The sequence below is a fragment of the Ambystoma mexicanum genome, chromosome 7q (assembly GCF_040938575.1).
Source record: "Ambystoma mexicanum isolate Mex_15411 chromosome 7q, UKY_AmexF1_1, whole genome shotgun sequence".
NCBI classification, from domain to species: domain Eukaryota; kingdom Metazoa; phylum Chordata; class Amphibia; order Caudata; family Ambystomatidae; genus Ambystoma; species Ambystoma mexicanum.
The window spans coordinates 592,604,033-592,628,995 of NC_090941.1; positions in this window are offsets into that span (position 1 = coordinate 592,604,033).

A 24,963-nucleotide genomic window follows, 5' to 3' on the forward strand; every position below is an offset into this window, starting at 1 on the left:
TGGACAAGCCAGACCAATCAAGGTAGCTTGGCAGGCAGTCAAGACTCAGTCTCAGGAGGGTTGAGAGTGACCGGAAGCCCACAATGAGCACACACAGTAATGAACCACAGATTACTCTTATACAAGTGTATATAAAAAATAGCTATATATTTATTGTTGGCCGGATCAATTGAGACAAATAAACTTTAGTTATACAAAACAATGACCACATCATTCCTATACTAGATAATATACATACAGTACATTTCCTAATGCGATAAATCAGTAAAACACAGCCGCAACCTGTAAGGAGAAGGACGAGTTCATACAGTAGGGGCATTAGATAATTCTTCTAAGTTGTTCCCTAACTTTCGCAGTCCAGCCCTAAGAAGTGGGGAGCCCTGTGCTCAACAGTACAGTTGTACGTAAAAATGCATGATCGTTCAAGTAGAACAAAAAAAGGGTCTTCTTGAGGGATCTGTAGTGAGTCATGAAGGGGTTTCGAGGTGCTGAAGAATTGTTTCCCACTATTTGAGTACAGTCTGCCCTTGGTGGCCGAGCAATTTCCAATAGGCGGGAATAGCTAGGGAGCGCAGACTAACCCAGCCTAAAGCGAGTATCTTTCCAGGGATATTCATGCGTAAAAGTGATTGGTTTTGCCAGGTGGCCACCGGTAAGTGATGCAAGTACTCATCAACACTCGGCACAGTCCGGACCAAACTTTGTCAGTTTAGTCATGGTCGCTAGTAAATTTGAGTCCTGCAGTTTCATGGCACTCTGGTTCTCAGTGGCTGAGGAGCAGGACGATCATCCATGATGGTACAGTGGCCTTGTCTCAGCTTCTGAAGGAGATACAAAGAAAGTTCCAGTGCAGCAGGCTTCAGGGCACAGGAGGGCAGGTCAGCAAGTCACCTGCAGCAACTGTCACCAACAGGTAGTGATGCAGGAATAACAGATGTGTGCAGCGTTATGCACTCTCCTAATTCGCAACCCAGAGGAGCTAGGCCTACGAAATGTGGCGGCAGAGGGCATGGGACCACAAGCAAGCGATGTCCCAAGTCTGGGGTTTGAACTCAAAATGACAGCGATTCTGCAGGATACCCCAAGGTAGAGCTGGACAGTTCACTGGATGGCCCAGAAACAATTCCAAAGGGGCTCTTTTGGTGGGTAAGAAGGGTGCACAGGGAATGGTTGTTCCCACTATCCCAAAGGGCCTAAGGGCCCTTAGAGGCCTTCTCAAAGGAACAGCAGAGGGCGAAGGGTGCCAAAACTTCCAAAGCGTCTCAGTGGTTTCACAAGTCCATTCCTTCATTGCAGGATACTTGGCTCCTTCTGAACTCAGGTGATTGACCTGGGATGGATGCAGATCCTTCTCTAATCCAAGATTAGCTTCACGCCAAAATCAAGGACTTCCAATCGAAGATCTGCTCTCATGCAGGCATCCCAGCCATTAACCAATCATGGCCCACGCTGGTCCTAGTCATTCAAGCTCCCCAGACATCCTGGCACAAGTAGCATGGATTGGGACTAGACAGTCCCATCCCGCTTCCTTGGCGCACACACACACACGTGACATGGAAAAGCCTGCAAAAGAGATCTGTATTCACGTGAGGCTGCATGCCGAAATAAGGAAAATCCGGGTCCCTCAACCTGGGGGAAGGCAAGGGACAAAATGGCCATGGGACAGAACAAACGACTTTGTGTCTCGGCCATTTTCGGCCTTGAACCAAATGTGGTAAACGCAATCTGATCATGTAAAAAGAAGTAAAACGTGAATAAAACAAAACTGCTGCCACCAGTTTGTCCCAGGCACACTTGTACAATCGCCAAAAAATCCTTCAAGGATGTCGGGGGCTATAAAACAAAAAGGACCCCAGCGCACGGTACTGGAAGGTACATTGTGCACTGGTAAAAAGTTACCAAGAAATGGCAACATAGTCGAAGACTATGGGAAACATAGTATCCCAGTACTGACAGTCTGAAGGACCTGTCGGTTTACACTTAACAAGTAAGCAAAAGCCCAGTGGAGTACAGCTAAAGGCTATTTTATTCACCTGTAAATTGGCTGGGCCTCTATCCCAAAAGTAATGCGGTTGGCTTCACTAATTTTTCTTTCAGAGAATAGGTGTTTAAGTTTCCCAACTGGGTCTTGCTTCCCCTGACTTGTGAAAGTAAGGCCCTGAACAGCTGAAGGCTGTGCTCCACTGACAAAAGTCAAGATAGCATAGCCAAACAAAAGCAAAAGATGTGGGGGGGTCCACAAATGCAGAGAAAATTACACATGGATGAAATCTTTCCTCACCGTTGGTAACTAACTCTGAGAGTGAACAGTTACAAACGTTATTACTTACCTTGGAAATGTTCTGCCATTCTGAAAAGTATATGTAACATCTTTCTTTCCTTAGAAACTGTTTTGCCATTCTAATAGAAAGGAGATGAAAGGTTATTTTACTCGCCTGTAAATTGGATGGGCCTCTATCCCAAACGAATGCTGTTGGCTTCACTAATTTTTCTTTCAGAGAATAGGTGTTTAAGTTTCCCAACTGGGTCTCGCTTCCATGAAAGTAAGCCCCTGAACGCTCCCACCAGAGACAATACAAACCACTAGGGAAGAAAGACCCAAGTCGATCTTGTAAGTATAACAAGATTAATCTCATGCGCAAATGAGAGCAACAGCAAAGAACTCTGCTGCCAAAAACGTTCTGCCAAAAAGAGGTATAAGCAGAAACATTTAAAGCACAAAATCATCATAAGTGACGCAATACATATAGTGCCAACCCGCGCGGCTGATTGGATGGACCCTATACAGGTGCTGCCTTATCCATATATGATGACAGTGTATTGGTCCCGGCTCAGTCCGCCCGTCTTCCATCACGTTGGCGCAGCAGGACTCATCTTCTTCTCATGTCGAAGTCAGACAACAAATTAATTATGCTCCTACGATGCAGCTTGTTTATCACTCACACCGTGCACTTGGAAGACCTTAAGATGAGCACACAGGAGGTTCACGGGCACTATAACCTTCACACACACACCTTTCACTCACTCCTTCCGCGTAACCCAGCTCCAAGGTATCCGCCCTCTTGTTGAACTATAATTGATCCCATCCAGCACCTCGCAATACAAATCACATGATTGTTGCTTCAATGATACACCCTGTCCATCCCCTTTGAACATTTCAGGACTTATTACTTGTTGGTGGTAAAAGCGCACCTGTTGTCATGGAATTCGGGAATGGGCCGGGCCATGCCTTGTCACGCTGTATGCTTAAGTCCTCATTTTATTTTTCATAACAATCAAGCTGTCATTAAAATGTTTCTAACAGTGAATCTATATTCACGTATTCAGACAGCCTCAGGATAGAATGCCTATGACGTAGGATTACTACAATGCCGTCCAATGCCAAAGAGGAGGTGTGATTTGCTTTCCCTGTGCTGAATTATAATTGTGTGTTCCAGTAAGTCTGGTTTTGTACATACTCAGTTCCCAATGCCCTAAAGTTGCTCTGTCATGGAGGAGGAGGAAAGGAAAAAAGCGCCAGGATCTGACTAATGAATTTATTTGACATGAGCTAGATAGGTCATATTCAATAATAAATCCAAATAATGTAACAGATATAGCTGGAATGGAACAGGAGACTATCTCTGAGGGCCATAGATATTTGCTCCAGAGGGGGAGAGTTTCTTCAAGGGATATTATTGCTTTTGAGAGGGGCTGTAATTCAGCCAGTTGCTGAAAATCCTGGAAGTAATAGTTTGTAGGCATGAGGCAACCACTGGATCAATGGCAGAGAGTTCTTCTCCAGTAATAAACAGATCTGAATATTGTCAGCATGCTCACAGTAGGCAAACATATGTGAATGATTATGTCAGTCAGCCCGTGGAGATAACGCTTAAGAAGAGGGGTAATGCTGAATGAAATGATGGAAATAAGAGGTGGATAAAACATGGAGACATCCCTGCATCCCTGCTCCACAGCACTGCTTCCACCGTCTTCATCAGATTCAACTGTGCACAAGGAGACACAGAACAGCAACATCAGTGTACATTCACAGGAACATGACTTGTCAAGGGAACAACCATACACCTCCACACCCACACACAAGGACATGCAATTCACATCCATGCAGACACCTGCCTGGCCATCACTCCAAACAATCACATCAAACTACATGCCACTGTCACAACTAATTGATTGCGTAAGCTATACACACATGCATCAATTTCACATACACATGAGCATCATGCATGCACATGACGTGGGTAACCATAACTAATCTGGCACACTTGGCATTCTGGAACATTGCAGAAACACATAACATTACATGTGCATGGTCTGCAACACAGCGCTACAACACACAATGCAAGTAAGAGCACAATTGAATTCAAGACATGTCTCAATGTACACATGGAGAGCGATGTCGGGAGCATGCACGCAGACATCCATCTCAGAAGCATACTTGCTGCAAGCCTAAGTGGGTCACTGCCAACGTGCTGGCACATGCAAAACACACATGGCTACTCGCCATTTAACTCCAGACAATGCCATAAATTGCAGACCTTGGTGTGCAGTGCCAGGTTAAACCTCTCCTGTTCCTGACATCCGGCACCTGCACACATGGTGCACCTCCCCAGTAGCACCGGCCTACATGAATCGCAGATGCTAGATGCTGTGGGTCCTGGATTTAAGATCCTCGCAGTGCTTGTGCATGGTCTTGGAGTGGACTGCCACCTCCTCTGCATTGATGGTATCTGTTATCCCATCCCAGATCTGCTGACGTACTTCCTTGCCGCGTTGCATCACAGGGTCGAAGAGGGCATCATAATGCTCCAGGACCTTCACCACCAGGATGTCATCTTCCATTGCGCTGAAGTTGACAGCCCTCTGCCTCACTGCATTGGGGTTGCCGCTCTGGCCTGATGATGATGGTGCAGACATGGCAACCCCTGAGGCAGGCGTGGGTGGGCAAGGTGGTCCCGGAGCTGGGCTTGGAGCGGTGGTGGTGGAATGGCACGGTGAGAGACCAATTTAGCAGTTGAGGTGGTCACAGTGCCGAAGACAGGAGCATAGGCTATGGCTGGACAGCAGGTGCTACAAACACAGTGCAGGTGGGCAGCAGGCACACACACTGGACAGGTAGCAGCAGATGGAAAAGATGGAAGCAGCACAGGGCAGTTGGAGGCAGGTAAATTGGCACAGAGGCAGGAGCCTGGGTCTTCTGTATATATCAATGCTGGCAGATGTGAACAGAGTGACTCTGCGTGTAAGGAAATCCAGAAAGCATGGAGATGTGGAATCAGAGGAAAGGCCCTCATTGCTTAACTTACGTAACAAGCAATGCATGCAGGCGTTCAGTGCTCCATATTCGGGGATACATTAGAACGTGTAGAAGCAACTCTGAATATGCGTGAGAAGGGGAGGAGATGGACGAGTGGAGTACTGCATATTTTGGGGTGCCACATAATCCGTTCACTTCAGGGACCATACAAACTTCTTATTTTGGGGTGGGATTTGCCTCATACACACATCTACTTTTGATGTTTGCGAGGCTAACAGTGAGGCAAAAATATGCATTTTTCTCAAATATGGGTGCCCCTGTGTATCACCTACATCTATTCTTAATTGTGGCAGATGTCCATCACAGCAAGGGCCATGCTCCCTTGGATGAGGCAGGCATGGGCCCCGCACATGTGGGGGATGTGTGCAGGCTGAGCAGACAGTGTGGCAGCAGCAGATGTTGCGTTCCGCACACCGGGTGCTGCCTATGAGAGTTTGGCTGAGGCCATGGATAGGGTGGCCAGTTCCATGATCGCCCCAGCAACACAGGTGGAGCAACAGCTGCAGGTCATGCGATCCACATGCTGCTCCCACAGGCTATGCATGGAGGCCAACATCAGGGGCTGATGGGCAGATCTGCAAGCATCCCTGTTTGCAGAGGGTCGGGCACGCAGGGAAGCCCTGAGGCATGAGTTGTTAGCCCACAGAGCTGCAATCCATGAGGAAGAGTCAGCCAGTAGAAGACTGTACCACCAGGAGATGTTATCATTGAGGCAGACAATCACAGAGGAACTCCGTGCAACCTGTGAAGTTGTGCATATTGAAATCTAAGCCTTCAGTCTGCTGGTGCATTTATCAGTGTCAGGCATGGCCGCTGCCACTGAGGACCAGGCCAGGGCCCTGCGTGGTGAGCTTCCAGCACAGGTCCACATTCTGATTAATTGCAGGATGGTGGTGGCAGCAGAGACATGCCTCGCGGTCCACCATAGTCCTGCAGCCCGTGAGCCCATGGAGGGGAATATTTCTTTTTTCACCAGGCCAGGATGTTGGCATTTTATTTTTGAGTTGCACTTTCCAGGCTCTTTTTTTTTCTTGAGTTGTGCTGTTGTGCAGTTAACCTCTCAAGGCCCTGACATTTGCAGTGGTGGAAATGCAGGCATGCATACTGAGGTCAACTTGCATGTTGGCATGGTGTTGCACAGGATGGAATGTGCAGGTAACTATGGGTTCGGTGTTTCCTCACACATGTGTGCTGTGTGAATAGTACTTCACTATGCCTGTTGTAATGTCTTCTCCCATATTGTTTCAATAATCTGTGATCTGGCGGTCACTGCTGTTCCGGGGGAGACACCCTGCACCCTTTGACGTCCATGCTCCCTATGCCCTTCACAAGGCACTGTCCCTCCTGTTCCTAATTTGGAGACGCAGTTCCTGGTGAAGGTGATGCAGGATTCAAACCATGCCGGCGCAGTCAGCGGATAAGCATGAGCACTTTCTTGCATGTTGAGCATGCGCCATTGGTCACCATGTTTGTTGCATGTGTAACTTAACTTATATGTGTTTTGCATGCTACCATGCTGGGATGGTTATTTAAGTCGTACTCATATCACTGTGTAAGTATGCTGGCGCTGTTAACCCCTTACCACTGCATTCCGAGGTCCCTTAGTGGGTCCCACAAAGGGCGGCTGGTAAAACCAGCCGCCCTTAGTGGGAGCCGTTAAGATACCAGGGAGCTAATAATGATTAGCTCCTTCCCCATTCCAGTTGAGCCCTATGGGGGCTTGAATGGGAATAAAGAATGGTTTTCAGAATGGGGACTTACCGGGTCCTCCAAGGTTGGAATGACCCGGTAAGTCCCCATACCGAGAACCGGACCCGGTATGCGGTATGGGGGTAGCCATGGCACTAATAGCACCATGGCTACCTCCATACTCGTAATGAGGCCTAATGTCTCATCATTATACATCAGTATCTTACATTCAAAAGGCATTGATACAACTAATTATTTTTTGAAGACACGCTCAATATCTTATTATTTAGAAAATTAAATGATACTGGAGATGCTCAATTTCACATTACAAAATAAAAAAAAATTACGTTAAACAATGACATCTACAGGCAAAAACAAGGTACAGCGATGGGGGCCGAATTCACCCCTTCCTATGCTAACCTTTACATCGGCCTTTTTGATTTGCAACATGCCTGGCAACATTCAGCATTTTCAGACAATAACAACATCATTTTTTGGGGAAGATACATTGACGATATTCTGTTTATTTGGAACGGCTCACAACAACAGCTACAAGACTATCATGCATACCTCAACAATAACACCTATAATATACAACTCACCATGCAGGAAAGCACAGAAAGAATATAATCCAGTCCACCCTTTACGTGAAACCAACCGCAGGCAATAGCACGGTATATGCAACCAGCAACCACCCGCAACACATTATATCCAATATCACGTACAGAGAATTTTTAAGAATCAAAAGAAATTGCACGCAAACTAACAAATTCATTAAAGATATAGGACAAGCCAAACAAAAATTCCAAGCAAGTTGCTTTGACAACAAAAGTCTCAATCAAGCATACCAAAAAACAATCCGAAGAACTAGAACTGAATTACTGCAAAATAATGTCAACACGAAATCAGCTATCCCCAAGGAGGTAAGATTCATTACATCCTATTATTCAGAGGGACAAAAAATTTGAAAAATATTACAAAAACACTGACTGATGCTCACAGCTGATGAAGACCTCCAACATTATCTAAGCAATACTCCATGTATAAGTTATCGCAAGGCTAAAATCCTCAAAAATCTACTGTGTCCGTTACACTTTCAACCCAAAAAACTTCAAAAAGGATGAACACAATTTTGGAACACCCAACATCTGAAAGGAAACTACAAATGTGGGTCTTGTTCAATGCGTGCTTTCTCTGAAAATTCTAAAACTTGTATAAAATTGGTGAATGGTAAAAAGCACATAATAAAAGATTTCATCAACTGCAAATTCAAAATTCGTTATGTATGGGATTACTCTACATAGGTAGCACAATCCGCCAACTTAAAACACGAATTACAGAACATTTCAGAACTCTCACAAACAAAAACTCAAAGTACCCTCTTGCCTATCACTTTTACCATGAACATGCCAATGAAGACTATCAACAAGTGAACTTTTTTGGCATTGAGAAAATTACTAAACCAGCAAGAGGAGGCAATAGAGAAAAGAGACTAAGGCAATGTCAGGCAAAATGGATTTGTTTGGCAGACTGTTGTTTTTCAGGACTGAATTCCGAGATGATCCATTTCTTATGATAACACTTCCATTATTTAGCTTCTGTATTATTTTTTGTCTTTTGTTCTGTACTATTATCTTTGCCTTTCATACATTGTATGAGGTTGCATTTTCAAATGGTCACTTAAATGTTATCATTTGAGCATCAAAGCATGGGCCATATATCCCACAAAAGAACAGCCCCATCAACAAAAGGCGCTGTTATTGACATAAAGTATTAAAGGCATTGCATATAAATTATGCATAACTCACTCACATAGTATTAGTTACCAATTACCAACCATACCTATGTAAAATTCATCAATAGTCTAATCCAAAATGGTGGACAACCACACCAGTGACAAATCTACTAAAAGCCCAATGTAAAATGGCAGACTACGTCATGACATCACCACGTCATAACACGTCATGAAACGTCATCACGTCATAATAAATATGCTACCATTTTTGTTGTTAACTCGCTCACAGCCGCGATTACTAGGCCAACAAGATACTTTGGGGGCAACCAGACGTGGACTCCCTGCTCACTGTGCTCAGAGAGACAAAGCTTCACCTCACTAATGAGGCCCAACAAGGCTGAAACACGTGTATGGGGTTGCTTTTGGTACTCTTGTTCAGAGAGGAATTGCCATAGCATTTCGGTGCTGGACTGCCCATGTGGGCGGGACAAAGACTGATATGCAAATGGATATTTCCCACCTGTGAAAGGTACAGTGAGCAAAAAGCGTGTGCTACAAAATCTCATCTCAGAACAGGTTATCATGCCATGTTCTTTCTGGAGAGGAGCGCCTGCTACCTTTTTTGAAAGATACTTTTTTAAGCTGTTCCTCTTAGTTACAAGAGCAACCAGATTCAATCAGGTAAAACAATTCTCTTTGTTAGGATGCACAAGCAGTGCATGAATGAGAAATGATCCCCTTAACTGCAAATATTTCAACCCAACGATTTCTCTAAACAAACAGTTACGAGGAGAAATCCATTTAAGACCGTAGAGGGACAGAAACTTTAAGATAGACAACAACCACATTCAGATAAACAGATCTCTCGCCAATTTGATTCATAATAATCAGAACAATTCAACAATAATATTCTGCCAAGCATTCAAACAAGTGAGTAACATATCACTTACTGTGCCCTTACTGCTATGGCAAAAGTTTATTCACAAGCAATTACCAATATGTTCTTGTCTCTTCCGTTTGCCAATTATGTATCACTACAAATACAGAGGTATTTTTCTCTTTGAAATGTATGCAATTAAATGAGAAAGTTATCACTTCAATAACAGGCTAATATTGTTTGGAGATTTTGTATCTTGTTTACAGATTTTCAAAGTCTAAATGTAAGACTCACCCTCCTGAGGGCCAAAATGACTGTTTTTGGAGAAACAAGTATCGAGGGTTTTTTTTCTTTGAGATTTGAAAGATTTCTTCTGAAATTCATGCATTCAATGACAAGGAAGTACCCGATTTGATGTGAATCAACATTTAATCAAGTTCATACTTAAATCAAATTAAAAACTCATTTTTTCAATGCAAAGCAAGTTCAGGCCTATTAATGAAACACAATTTTGAGGTGCAGAAATCGATAGGTGTTTCCAATCTACGTAGCATAATTTCAGCACACTGGGCAGCCTCAGTGTGAGGGCACCTAATTCCGCAGCCCCATACGCTCATGAAGATTTACAACAGCTGCAATATAAAGCTCACCAAAGGTTGCCTACAGGCTGTACAAGTTCAAGCTTTCCACTTGAAAGTACCATAGTTCCCATAACCACCACTCAATGAATGGTAAAATGGGTTTCAATAACCTAAGTTGGTAAACAACTGCTTTGCAGCTTTACCTTCCTCTGAAACCTGAGCATTATAGTGTAGTAATGCTTGCCAAAGGCACCCAAGATTTTTTACTTTACTGGAGAAGGTGGTGTTTGTGTCAAAAATGGCTGGGCAGGCATAATTGGCATGATAGTCCTTGTAAAGATTTTTTGGGCCCAACACTATCACCTCAGTTTTATTAGGATGAAGCTGAAGCTTGCTTTCAGTCATCCAGTTTTTATTGCATCAGCACAAGCTAGGATGCAGTCTATTGCTTCTGGCACTGATTTAAATCTGATGTAAATTTGCGCATCATCCGCATATGAATGATACTCCAGATTGAACCTGGAAAAAATGTCTGTCAAGGATCGAAGATAGATATTAAACAGTATAGGGGACAGTGATGACCCCTGTGGAACTACGCAAAGGACTGGCAAGTCATCAGAGTAAAATTCTCCCAAGTTTTACTACTTGGTTCCTGTGTTCCAGGAAAGGGGAGAACCATTTCAAAGTGTCCTCCGAAACCCGGGTGACAGTTGAAAGTCTCCTCAGTAGTAGACCAAAGTCTCCCATGTCAAAGGCCACTGACAGATCGAGCATGATCAACATACTCCAATCACCTTCATCAGCAGCCCTTAAAATGTCAGCCTACACAGCCACCAAAGCGGTCTCTGTCCCGTGACTGGGTCTGAAACCAGACTGAACGATGTCAAAAATTGCATTTCCCTCTAGATGGGTCTGCAGCTGTGTAGTGACTATTTTTCCAACATTCTGCTGTCCAAAGAAGGCCTGCAATAGGCCAATAGTTTCCCAAAACCTGATGGTCTGGGGCTGTTTTTTTAGCAAGGGTGTTAGGGACCAATTTGTTTACGCGCTGTGGCACCAACCCCTGGTTTAAGGAGGCATTCACAAAGTCCATCAGAAAGAATTTAAGAGAAGATGCATGTTGGACTGCCATGTAAGCTGGGATGGGGTCAAAATCATGGTTGGTAGGTTTGAATTTAAGAATCAGTGCTTCAATATCCTCTGAATTCACTGTTGAGAAGGAAAAAGTGGGTAATGTGGGATTAGGAGCGTTTAAGCAGTCCATAGTCAAACAGGGCATTGTTGCATTCTGAGTTTGAGAATCAATGTTCATGAGAATAGTATTAACCTTGTCATTAAAAAACACATTCAACTCATAAGCTACAATGCAAGATGGAGTTAGTTTAGATGAGGCACATAATGGAAGGGAGAGGTTCTTAATTGTGGCAAATCGCTCCTTTTGAATAGGTCATTTGATTTTCTTTTTAAATGCGACAACGCCTGTGCAATTCCTTGTTTATATCTCGCCAGTGCCTCTCTGCCATCATGGCGAGATGATAGGCCATTGATTTGTCGCCGATTATTTTCTCTGCTTTGCTAATTTTGCTTTAATTCTTTCAAGGTTTCCCAAAACCAGGCATTCATTTTATTTTAATTTAATTTTTTTTTAATTCAAAGGCGCCCCAGAATCACAGTAATTCTTCAGTGATGCAGTATTAGTCTGATTGTATTTTTGTCAGTCTTTTCCAGCTGAGAAAGGTAGGAGACCTGCTACTAATTGTGGTCCTGTAATAGCATTCAGGGCTTTTTCACTGGGGGACATCACCAAGTTTGAGTGAGTATTGTTCTGCACATTTACATGGTGAGGGATAATAGATTCATCACTGCCATATGATCAGACGAGCTCGCTGGCATATTTTTTAAATGGAGAATTTTCCACCCTCTTTGTAGTGCAATGTCCAAATAGTGCAACAAGTTATGTGTAGCAGAGGAAGTCAGAGATGATAAATCGTGTGTAGTGAATATTTCATTCAAACTTAGCCAGTTTGTACTGGCAGAGTCATGACGCCACACATTAACATCCCCAAGAATCAGCAATTTTGAGCACTGCAGTGCCCCAGATGCAAGAAATAACTCCACATTTTCAAAGAAAACACCAGTGGAACCTGGCGGTCGGTAACAACGCAATACCTATATGCAATCACTTGCAGAAATTGAAAATCTACAGGTAATAACCTAAGAGCGTTCATCCCATTGTAGGCCGCAAAGATTTGTTATAGAGTAGTTCGATTTAAAAACAATAGCGACCCCCCCTCCTTCATGCTCCCGATTCATAAATTGAATCAGGAACCCTGGGGGAACAAGCAGATGTAACACTGAAACTGAGCAAGTTTGAAACCATGTCTCAGTGATGAAAAGGCATGAGGTCCCATGAGATCAAAAGGTCATACAGGCCCATAGAGTTTTATATTGCAGACATTGCTGTAATTAAAGCACCATGTAAACCCAGGTTGGCAGGTTTTGTAGGGACACTACCAGTTGTACCAGACAACGTGTTATCTTTTGCAATCCCCAGTAATCTAAGTTTGTTAACAGTCACTAGACTGATGAAACCCACATAATTACACACCTCAATCATGAAGTCCTGTGAAAACATATTACACCAAAATCCAGTAACCCCCCCCAACCTCCCGTGTTAATAGCATCAATAAACATTCAGGTGGTGAAGAGGAATATCGTCCCACCTCCCGTCCATAATCCGGTGTGGAATGCAGAACTCGAACAGTCTGACGCGGGCTGCTGATGGGTAATGTAGTTTCTGTTAGGACGATCATGCTTCAGTATTCCCCAAAACGTTCTAAATAGTGGGTTGTAGGTGATCATCCATATTGTACAGTGCATTAATTCACAGAATACCCTGACCCAAACAGTTCCTAGACAATATTTAAAAATGAGGAGAATTAATAAAATGTATTTTAAAACACGAAACAATGAAAGGTAAAAACAATTGAATCAAGATGACACAGTAAAACCCTTCCTAGAGCGCAAGCAGCTTTAAAAGCAGTCCTGGACTACAAGATCGGTCTGCATACTGCTGCGCTGACGAGGGTCAGTTATGATGTATATATTGGTAGTAGTAATAGCAGTGTTAGTAATATATAAGTATAATTATAATTATAATTACTATTAATTATTTTAATTATAATGATGGGTTGATATTAGTAATATATACGTATCATTATAATTACATGTATTAGTACTATTAATTATTATAATTATAATGATGGGCTGGTAGTAGTAATAATAATACTAATGATAATAATAATGATAATACTGATAATAATAATAGATTGTGTTCCTATATATTTCATATTCCTCAAGCTTTTAAGTATACTAATATCAGGTGTTATTATTACACCTTTTAATGGTACTCGTTTTTCAACCTTAAATGGATAAGGGACTGAGTTGGCTCTATCATGGGATTCGAACTTGAGACGTGCAGGCTGGCCCCATGTGAAAGGCCAACATTTAACTCGAGCATCTTCCTAAGTAGCCACAGCGGAAAGATGCATATCTGGAAAAGTGAGTGCAGCTACCTGGGGTCTGAGTGATAACTGGACACCGATCAGAATGAGATTCTTCACCTCCGAAACTTATTTGGGACACAGCCCCTGTTAGGGAGGCCAGGCAGAGTTATTGCATGTACCCACCACATAGAAAAATGTCCATCTTGCAGAGGTTAAACTCAATCCTATTTGTGTCCATCCAGATAGCACACCTGGTGAAATCAACAGTCACTATGTACAGTTGAATGAGGATCTAGGTATCGCCCGTGTATGAAAAGATATACATCCCATGGTCCATCAATAGGCAGGGCAGGGGCATCTCACTGATTACAGTTGCAACTCAAATGACATAGCCAAATGCTTATGTTTCTCAGTGCTTTATTCAAGGCCTTTAAATGGAAATCGGAATGATGTACATCATCCCAGAAGCCACGGCTCCCCCGTGGTAGGAAATGTGCTGCAATTATTCCCATATCGTTTACTTGGAAAACCCTAACGCAATTAAGCGTAATTGAATGTAATGTTAGCAATTTCGTTGCTCTTACTGAAGTAAACATGTTGAAGTAAGGAATGCACAGTAGTATCGTGAGTAATGTACTGCAGTTGCTCGAGGTCGTGTGTGATTGACTTCTGTGCATTGATGTGGTTTGTGGAAAAGGAAATAAAGTCGGTGCCCGTTGCTATCAGTTTACTTGAAGTAATTGGACCACAGGCAACCCAAGTAGAAGGAAAGAGAAGGATTATGGACACAAATGCATACCAAGCGGCACAATGCATAGAAAAAAACAATATCGGAGAAACTCTAGAGATTCTGGAGACATTTGCTGCATAACTCAACACTGCATACACACTTAAGGTAGAATGAAAATATAAGTGCAAAATAACTATAATGTACAATTCCAGAATGTCTAATTTTTCTATTTTTATGAAACAAAAATATACGTATAGTGTGATTTTCCTAATGTCAGAAAATGTCATTTCTATTGCTCTTGAAAATTAGAATAGGTCGACACAGGTTTGAAATTGTCCATTGGATTTTCTGGGCCACCTAGTTCTCCTGTCTGCAGTGCAATCTGGCTACAACCACCCTGTAAATTGCTCATTTTGCCAAAAAATGCCAAATTATTATTATTATTATTATTATTATTATTATTATTATTATTATTATTATTGTTATTATTATTATTATTATTATGTGGATCCTTCATATTCCATGCTAGCACGCTAGCATTGTTCCAAGCTAAAATGCTGTATTGTTTATATGCCATAAATATGTAGATGGACAGCGTATTTAAAGGTATCGTTTCTTTATTTAAATCAATAAGTGCTGGCTGACACCCAGAGAATTAATCTAATGAGCGCTGTGGAACTCTGGGAAGATGCAACTGAGAAAACTTGGAAACTTGGAAAGAGATTGGCGTATAAGGGACGAAGCCTGAACCTGGAGAGAGAGAAGAGCAGACATCAACCTAGCCAACCCTGTGGAAGCCGTGCAGGGCGGATGTCCTGACTACATTGCAGAGCCGACATATACTGGAGGGAGGACCACGACAGCTACATGAGAGAGGGTATGCCCAGATGGTGGCGGCAGCTGCTGACTGATTTTCACATGGCTGGTCCCCTTTTGCAATGGCGCAGACGGGCTAAAAAACGGTGGTGTGGAAGGTTGCCTAGAGCAATCGCCAGTGGTTTAGATTCATTTGAAACATTCCACCCATCACTTTTGAGGTCAGTTTGTTTCTCCTTGTGAGAGAGGGTATGCCCAGACGTGGGTCCCTTGCTCGCTGCGCCACAGGGAACCAGGCTGCACCTCACTGAGGAGGTCCAACAAGGCCGAAACATGTCTGGGGTTGCTTGGTTTTCTGTGCAGAGGGGACCTGGCATAGCAATTCGGGCTGGGCTGCTACCTTCGGTGGCGGCAGCTGCTGACTGATTTGCACATGGCTGGTCCCCTTTTGCAATGGCGCAGATGGGCTAAAAAACAGTGGTGTGGAAGGTTGCCCAGAGCAATTGCCAGTGGTTTAGATTCATTCGAAACCTTCCATCCATCACTTTTGTGGTCAGTTTGTTTCTCCTTGTGAGAGAGGGTATGCCCAGACATGGGTCCCTTGCTCGCTGCGCCACAGGGAACCAGGCTGCACCTCACTGAGGAGGTCCAACAAGGCCGAAACATGTCTGGGGTTGCTTGGTTTTCTGTGCAGAGGGGACCTGGCTTAGCAGTTCGGGCTGGACTGCTACCTTCGGTGGCGGCAGCTGCTGACTGATTTGCACATGGCTGTTCCCCTTTTGCAATGGCGCAGACGGGCTACAAAACGGTGGTGTGGAAGGTTGCCCAGAGCAACTGCCAGTGGTTTAGATTCATTCAAAACCTTCCACCCATCATTTTTGTGGTCTTTTTGTTTCTCCTTGTGAGAGAGGGTATGCCCAGACGTGGGTCCCTTGCTCGCTGCGCCACAGGGAACCAGGCTGCACCTCACTGAGGAGGTCCAACAAGGCCGAAACATGTCTGGGGTTACTTGGTTTTCTGTGCAGAGGGGACCTGGCCTAGCAGTTCGGGCTGGGCTGCTACCTTCGGTGGTGGCAGCTGCTGACTGATTTGCACATGGCTGGTCCCCTTTTGCAATGGCGCAGACGGGCTAAAAAACGGTAGTGTGGAAGGTTGCCCAGAGCAATTGCCAGTGGTTTAGATTCATTCGAAACCTTCCACCCATCACTTTTGTGGTCAGTTTGTTTCTCCTTCTGAGAGAGGGTATGCCCAGACCTGGGTCCCTTGCTCGCTGCGCCACAGGGAACCAGGCTGCACCTCACTGAGGAGGTCCAACAAAGCCGAAACATGTCTGGGGTTGCTTGGGTTTCTGTGCAGAGGGGACCTGGCGTAGCAGTTAGGGCTGGGCTGCTACCTTCGGTGGCGGCAGCTGCTGACTGATTTGCACATGGCTGGTCCCCTTTTGCAATGGCGCAGACGGGCTAAAAAACGGTGGTGTGGAAGGTTGCCCAGAGCAATTGCCATTGGTTTAGATTCATTCGAAACCTTCCACCCATCACTTATGTGGTCAGTATAAGGGACGAAGCCTGAACCTGGAGAGAGAGAAGAGCGGACATCAACCTAGCCAACCCTGCGGAAGCCGTGCAGAGCAGATGTCCCGACTACATTGCAGAGCCGACATATACTGGAGGGAGGACCACGACAACTACATGGTTGGCAGAGAGTCCATGCAATGCTGAAGAGACCAGGTGTGTCAGGGAACTGCAGCTCCAGGGGCTCTTGCAATGAGAGACCAAACTGCGATCAACATGAGAGACTGGCGTGACAAAAAGAATGCAGCCGCCAAGAAGGCAGTGTTCAATTGAGAGTCAGGAACCAGCATCCCACACAAGACAGTTATGCCAGAAATGGAGGAACTGCTTCCCTGGGAGAAGGAGACTGCAGAACAGCAGGCAAGCAATATAAGTTAAGGAGAGGGAGGAAGGCGGTTGAGCTCCATGGCAGTATGTGAGAGACTCTGAGTAACTAAGCCCTTCAAGTAGCTCAAATGCCATGGGGGCCTAACAAAGAAAATAAAATAAACTCAAACAAAAGGGTTCAAGAATCTCAAACTAAAAAGGGGATTGTTAGAAATCAGGAGTTAAAGAAATCCCTGAATGGGGGTGAACAAAAAATATATGCCCTAGAAGGGGAACGAGTGAAGTACAGAACAGGTCCAAACAAGGGATTCGGTCAATCATGTAGTCTTTCTGAAGAAGAAACATGCTAGAGAGGCAAAGGCCTGGCTCAGCTTGAGGACTAAAGCAACAGATGGTGGCTAGAGTACCAGAATCACTTACCTGAAGTTAAATCCACAAGTCCACCTGGGACCACCAAAAGATATCCCATCCAGAGTATAGAACAAACCTGAAGGGCTAAGCCAAAGTGAGCTTTTGAACAATTGAAGGATATCTGAAACCAAGGTCTACAAACAGTGACAAAATGTTTGTGGAGGGGCACCAGAGTTTGCCCTTTTTGCTATAAGGACATCTTGACGAACTTTATGGTTTATTTAGAGTGTATTGGTTAGCCAGCCCTGAGAAAGACAATATGAAGATTTTAATTGTTTTTTTTGCATAGTAACTGTTGTGACTCACTGAAACTGTGAATTTGTAAAAACAAGAGGGGCAATTTTCAGAGACATTAGTTGGGAGGTGGTCAGGTACAAGACAACACCAAGCAGAACACTTGTCTGAATTTCTTTTTTTCTTCAATAGTGGTAGGGTCAGGGACATAGCTTAGGTTTGGAAAGAGGAAAGAACCGATTTATGTATGACGTCCTGGTGAGAACCTTTTTTTATGTTTAAAATAGGGAAGCTCTCCCATAGGAATAGGGCTAGGAAAGGGATTTTCTTTTACCTTAATTAAGTTTAAGGTGTTTCACAAACATGTCCAGTTGTCTGCATCCTATATCTGATCCACCATAGGAGATATGTAAATGCATGGAGATTCTTACCTGGAAGGAAGGAGTAGCTAACACAGAAGGTGTTGACAGCTAGCATCAAGACAGCTGAGGGGGAGGCCCAAAGTGGAGACGCCACTGTGGCAGCACAGAGCTGATGTATCCTGGAGGCAGGACAAAAACATCCACCTGGTGGATGAAGGGCCCTGGGAAAGCTGGCAAGCACAGGAGCACTGGACACGCCATGCTCCAAAGTCTGGAAGACAGAGAATAACCCCCTTCCAGGGCAGAAGAACAACATTCCAAGAGCGAGGGACTGACCAGAAGGAGAAGTGGGTTCACATTCCAATGAGCAAGGTCCGACCAGAGAGGGAAAAGACGACCCTTCCAAGCAAGTAGATCACAAACAGGAGTTACACAGGTCTCAGGCAGAGAAGGGAGAAGGGGTGCATACACTTTGTGATGCTCTGGCAGAGAGGGAGTACACCAAAAAGAATTTAAAATCCACAAAAAGGGACAGAAAGGATGTAAAACCCAAAGAGTCAGTCACACTGAGAATCAGCAACCACAAGAGTTTATCAAATGTTAAAATGAAACTAAGAATCCCAAAACTTGAGTGGTTACCACATATCAAACAGAAAGACAGCAATCCAAGGGGGTGAAATTGAGGACCCTAATATACAAAGGATTGCTTCCAAATATTGGAAATAAGGACCAACATTTTGAAGGGTTGTAACAGAATCGAAGGACTTGGATAGTCAAATAGCAGATCTGCTGCAAGAACTTCACTGCTTGTAACAGTTGTTGTTAGGAAGATCAGGAGACCACTTTTGTTTTGGAAAACCAAAACAGAACTTTAAGCTTGCACAGTATGAAAAGTCTATGGACTGAGAGGCCCAGAGAAAACACAGAGACACTTGAACTTTTAAACGATACCCACATGTGAAAGCCTGAGCCACATTTGAGCCACTCTGAGGAGGGGATCAAGCACCAGCAAGCAGAACTCAAGGCAGAGGGGGGAGTAGGGAGACTTATCTCAGCTAACTTTAATTTCACTTTGTATTAGTGGTAGGGTCAGGTAAAGCAGTGGCATACGTTCGGACGGAGGATAAGGGTTATATTTTGCAGGATATCCCGACGAGCAACCTCTATTATTTTCCAGAATAATAAACCTACCCATAATAATCGGGATTTTGTCTTTACTTTAATTAAGCTAAACCAGTTTGAATTATGCCTTATTGTCCGTCTCCTTTGTCGACTTACAGCAACGGTAAAAACTGATGTAGTGTAGATTTGAATATGTTTGTATTTACTGTGTTGAATTCATTTTTGCTCATACGGTTCATTCTTCTTGACTAGTGCTCTAGTGCTCTGAGCAGCTCAGGTATTTTTGGAGAACGCTTCCACAAAGTTTGCTTAGTACTGCGACAGCTCCAAAAACAAGAGTCATTGTTCCTTCATAGTTATGATATGATATGATGTGATATGATATGATATGGCATTTATAACACACCTATACACAAGTGTTTCAAGGCGCGACGAGGCAAGGGGGGGGCAAAGGGAGGACAGACAACAATCCTACTAGGCCAGGTGTCATTCAGATCATGCAAGTGCATGGGAATGGGGGAGAAGAAAGTGCGCAGGGGGAAGGGAGAGGGGAACGTGCAGGACATGGGAAGTGGAATACATAAGACACATAAAACAGCCAGCTAGTGGCAAGTGTAAGGAAGTGCAGATGTAAATGCTGGTAGGGGGACAGGAGGGATACAGAAAAAAACAGTCCCCAAGTGCAGGGGTTGCCAGGGAGGCAGTGCAGGTGGGTAATTAACGGGGCCTGGGCCAGAGATCAGAAAGGGTGGCCAGGTAACCAGTGCAATTTCAGTCAGGAGTTCAGCAAGGGAGGAGAGAAAGCAGAAGCAAAGAGGAAGGTTTTGAGGTGTTTCTGGAACCGGAGATGGTTCTCCTCGAGTTTCAGGGAGGCAGGAAGGAGGAAGGCTGTTCCAGAGAGAGGCCCCTGCCGAAGAGAGTGATCTGCCACCAACTCGTTGCTTGGCAAAGCGACTGACCCTAAGGGAGTTGGAGGCAGATGAGCGAAGAGCTCGAGAAGGAAGGTATTTAGGAAGAGAGAGTTGAAGGCATTGCGGCCCCAGACCCCAGAAGGCCTTGTGTACAATACAGAGGGTTTTGAACTTAATCCTCGCAGCCACTGGGAGCCAGTGCAGAGATTTCAGTCCTGGAGAGATACGATCCCTGGGCTTGAGGCCAAGGACAAGTTTTGCAGTCCTGTTCTGGATAAGTTGCAGAGGGCGTAGAGTGGAGGCAGGCAGGTTTAGGTTAGTTTAGGAGCTTTCATAATAGCCTCCCCTAACAAAACCTTGGGTTGGATGCCAGAGGCAGAAATTGTGTATCCTAGACTTTCAAATGCAGACCTTCCAAACAAACAAACACGTTTCCTTTCTCAGCATCAATCCATTCTCTGTGGCGAGAGTGGCGTTGTTTGACTCTATCATGGTCGTATATTAGTAAATCACCTTGGAAAAATGACACATGTGGTAGGTATGCTTTTGAGAAGATTTTGAATCAGTCTCTGAAAAACTGCTGCAGCTGAAGATAGGCCAAGGGGCATTTTGGAATATTGGAAGATGCCCTCTGAGATGCTTTGAGTCTGGGTGCAGACAAATCTGTTGTTAAGCATTTTTGAGATCAAGCATATTGGGGTATAAGACCTCCATGCAATCACGTCTCTGAGTGTGCATGCATCAGTCCGATGTATGCCAGTTGACCCTGCTTTATTCAATTGGTAATAAAGTAATACTTTGCCATATTATTTGATTCTGTCCGATTATTTGGTCTGAGATCCATTATTGTAATTCCATCTATCACAAAAGATGCTTCAAGGTGCAGGAGCACATTTCCAAAGACCTTATAACAACAGTGGTGGCCCAGGCCACATAGTCCATTACTTGCATTGAGACTGTGTTGCCTGCCTCTGAGCAGGGGGTCCCACCCACTATGTATTTTTCCCTTGAACTATACAAAATGCTCAGAGCACAATTATAAGAGGGCAGTGGGGTGTAGGAAAGTTAGTCTGGCCACCTATCATCGTTACATCAGTATTGTGTGTAAGGCGTGTCTTTTGGTCTTTTCGTGGATGATGTGTGCCTGCTAAAGGTTATGAGCAGGAGGTAAATGAAAGGTAAATGTTTATATGTATGATGCATAATGTGTTTGCATGACAAGTGGGGTTGTCTGAGCATGTGAATGTTTGTTTGTATGATTGTGTGCATGCAAGGAGTTCTCTAAGTGCTGTATGAATGCGTCGGTGAATGAGAGAGTGTATGTTATATGAATGTATGAATGCCAGGGTGAAAGAGCGTGTATGTTGCATGAATGTATGAATGTACACTGCACAGGTGAACAAGAGCATGTATGTTGTTCATGAGAGCATGCATGTGCCAGCCTTGCACAGAGTGTTTGAAAGGGACGTAGGCCTCTAATTCTGCGAATGAGGACTGGTAATGCTGACATGGAATTCACTGGGCTTCAACAGTAAAGCAAACATGATGAGTGTTGTCACATAGCTAGACTGGCATCCTTGGATAGAGCCAGACTGGATATACTTTCTTACTGTGGTATTGTATTTTTAATAGGCATCAAAGGGCAAAGCAAGCATGATGAGCACTGTTACATAGCTAGACTGGCACACTTGCGTTCAGCCAGTCTAGATATACGTTCTTGCTATGGAATTGTATTTTTTATTAGGCATTAAGGATAAAGAAACCAGGATGAGTGCTGTAACATAGCTAGACTGGCACATTTGGGAGCAGCAAGACTAGATATTCCTTCTTATCCTGTGGCATTTTATTTTTTACTGGGTATCAAAAGTAAAGCAAACACGATGAGTGCTCTTACAAAGCTACACTGGCATTCATTGGTGTAGCTAGTTTGGATATACTCTCACTGTGGCATGTTACTGGCTATCTAGGGTAAAGCAAAAAAGTGTTATTACACGGCTAATCTGACCTGTATTGATGATGCCAGTCTCACCATATATGCTTACTGTGGCATAACCTTGTGTTACTGAGCATGAGCGGTAAAGTAAACATCAAAAGTGTCATAAATGGGAAAAAATGCCTTCATTACTGCAGCCCGTCTGAACAAGTTTTCTGTCTGTGGCATTGCATTTTCTTCTGACAAATACAACAGGAGTAAGAAGTAATAATGTTGTGTTAACACGCGATCCGGCGGGCCGGATCCGGTGTTAAGCCCATTAGCATCCTGGGTTACCAAAGTGGCAACCCGGGGTACTAAAAAAAATTATTTTCCTTCCTACAACTTGACGCGTGCAGCGTCCCGTTGTAGGAAGGAAAGTCCTTTACTAACATGGCCACCATGGAAAGGGAAGGCATGTGCGAGTAGTACCGCTGCAGCCGCAAAAAGTTAAGTTGGGGCGGGGGATTAAATATAATTAAAAAAAGGGTACGCGGTGGGGGGTGGCAGCCAGATGGCGGTGGGTTAGCCGGTTGTCAGGCGGCTTGGAACATGGGCTTACACCAGCAGTTCAAGCCCACATTCCTGGCCACCTGATTAGCTGACTCGCTCCACCTGGGTGCTAATTGAATATATTGACTCATTCTGCATGGATATGCATTGCGACAGCCAGTATGAACATGCTTTTTTATATTGCCATATATTTGTTTTCGCAAAGGCATTATGAAAATGTGTTGGAAAAAGCTTTTGTGCAATGTTGGTGACTTGCATCGATTGGATTTTTTCATATGCTACCAAACAAACGGTGTGGCATTTTACCCAATTTTTCTCAAAAAGTGTGTTAGAAAATGCACCATTTGAACTTCATTTTTTTCTTTTTTTTTCTTATCAGTGGCGCTTGGCCAGATGGGGCTCCCTCGCTATGCTTCGTCGCTCCCCCACATTCCAGGCAAACATTTACGCCCCACCAGTTAAAAAATTCAACTGCCACCACTGAGTAAAGACAGTGGATTTCACGATTATTCAATAATTTGGGTGTTGATGACAAATGATGTGCCTAATTTGGCATTTTTGTGAAATAACTGGCAACATCTTTGAACTTTAAACAACCATATTGAAGTTGAACAATCTTCCTGACCATGGAAATGTGCTCTCACTTCAGATGAATGAAAGCAGAAACAGGAGAATAGTAAAGGGCAGCCATAGGTCACCTAGGCCAGCAATGAGCACTGCTTCTGTCAACCACATTGAAAGAAAAGTACATGAGACAGATACAACGTGTAAATGAAGCAAACATGGTCAAATTAAATAGATGGCAGGCAACAGCATAATACAAATCTGCCAGGTATAAGAAAGGGGGTGTGCGTCTTTCTTACACAACTCATGGGGGGTTGCCTACACCACACATGTCCTCATGTCCTTGAATCCCCTCACTGACATCAATATCGCAATGCCCACTGCCTCCATTCCAGAGAATGTAATCCAATGTGCAATAACCCCTTCAGCAACCTGCACACAAGTCGAGGCTCATAAACCAGTGGGCAGTTCTCCATCAGCAGTGGGAACTCGCCCTATGTCACTGGACTCTGGACGCCATTTTAGGCTCAGCTCTAGGACCTCTGGTGGGAGCACAGCATCGGCTCATGGGAGAAACCAGGAACTCCCCTGTCAAACCCATGGACTAGCTGCTGTTGTTTGCGGATGCACCTATCACAGTGAAGGATCGGCGCAGTAATGGAGTGGTGCAATGCATCTGGCGGGATGCAGTGTTTTTTTCTTTTTTCTCCAAAAGTCCTGTTGTGGACATAAGCACACTTGAGGAGCTGTCGGGCATATCAGGTATACCATCTCCTGGCTCCTTTGTGATAGCAGAAGTGGCGTTGCAGCTTTTAAGTCTGCAACATAGTTTAATATGTGGAAGGCAAATGTAAGGGTTATAAGTAAAGTGGAGAGATAAAAACAGGGTAAAATCATATCATTCAGCAAAATAAAAGCCACGGAAAATACATTCGAAGATAACTTATTAGGGCTCAATGAAACACCCACAGGACAGAAATGGATTCTAAACAGAATAAAGAGGGCCAGCATCTACTGTACACACGCTATGTGGAGGGCGTGGCAATGTGCTTCAAGTGCAAACAGAAGAACGTTATTAGGAAAGAGAGATAAACAGTGACTTGAGACAATATATAATATAGAAATTACTGAGAAAGGAGGCAGAGAGCCTTCGGGATGCTGCGACATGACAGGCACGGTATCTGATCATACTTAAACTGACACAAAGAGTTCGAGAAATGGAGACCTGATTGCACATGACGCTAGGGATGAAACTAACGAAGACTAGGGAACACATTTTCCCTGAAAAAAACAGAAGAAAAATGAAGAGGCCTCGAGTTTCCATTAAGGTGCATGGACATGCTGAACCTGGAGATTACACAGAAGTAAAAACCCAACAATCGAGATGACAGAAAGACCTCTATCCTTCTGGTTGCGAAGATGTGGAAATCGATATAATATTGTGACCCTAATCGCATTGTTTAAATGTATGTTGGCCTACGCCAAGCTGTCTAAAGAATACCATGTACATAGGTTCCGCGGCAAGGTCTTGACCTTAATGTATTGTGTAAGCCGCCATCTTGGATTTAGCCGCCATTTTAGGTACTCTTGCAGTGTGGAAGTCACCCTGAATCACAAAATGGAGGCCGAACGACATTTTGTGTAAGACTTCGGCCATGGTGACCTCCGCACACGTGAATAAGTAATATGTCCGCAGGCCATTTGTTAGGGTCACGAACTAAGACC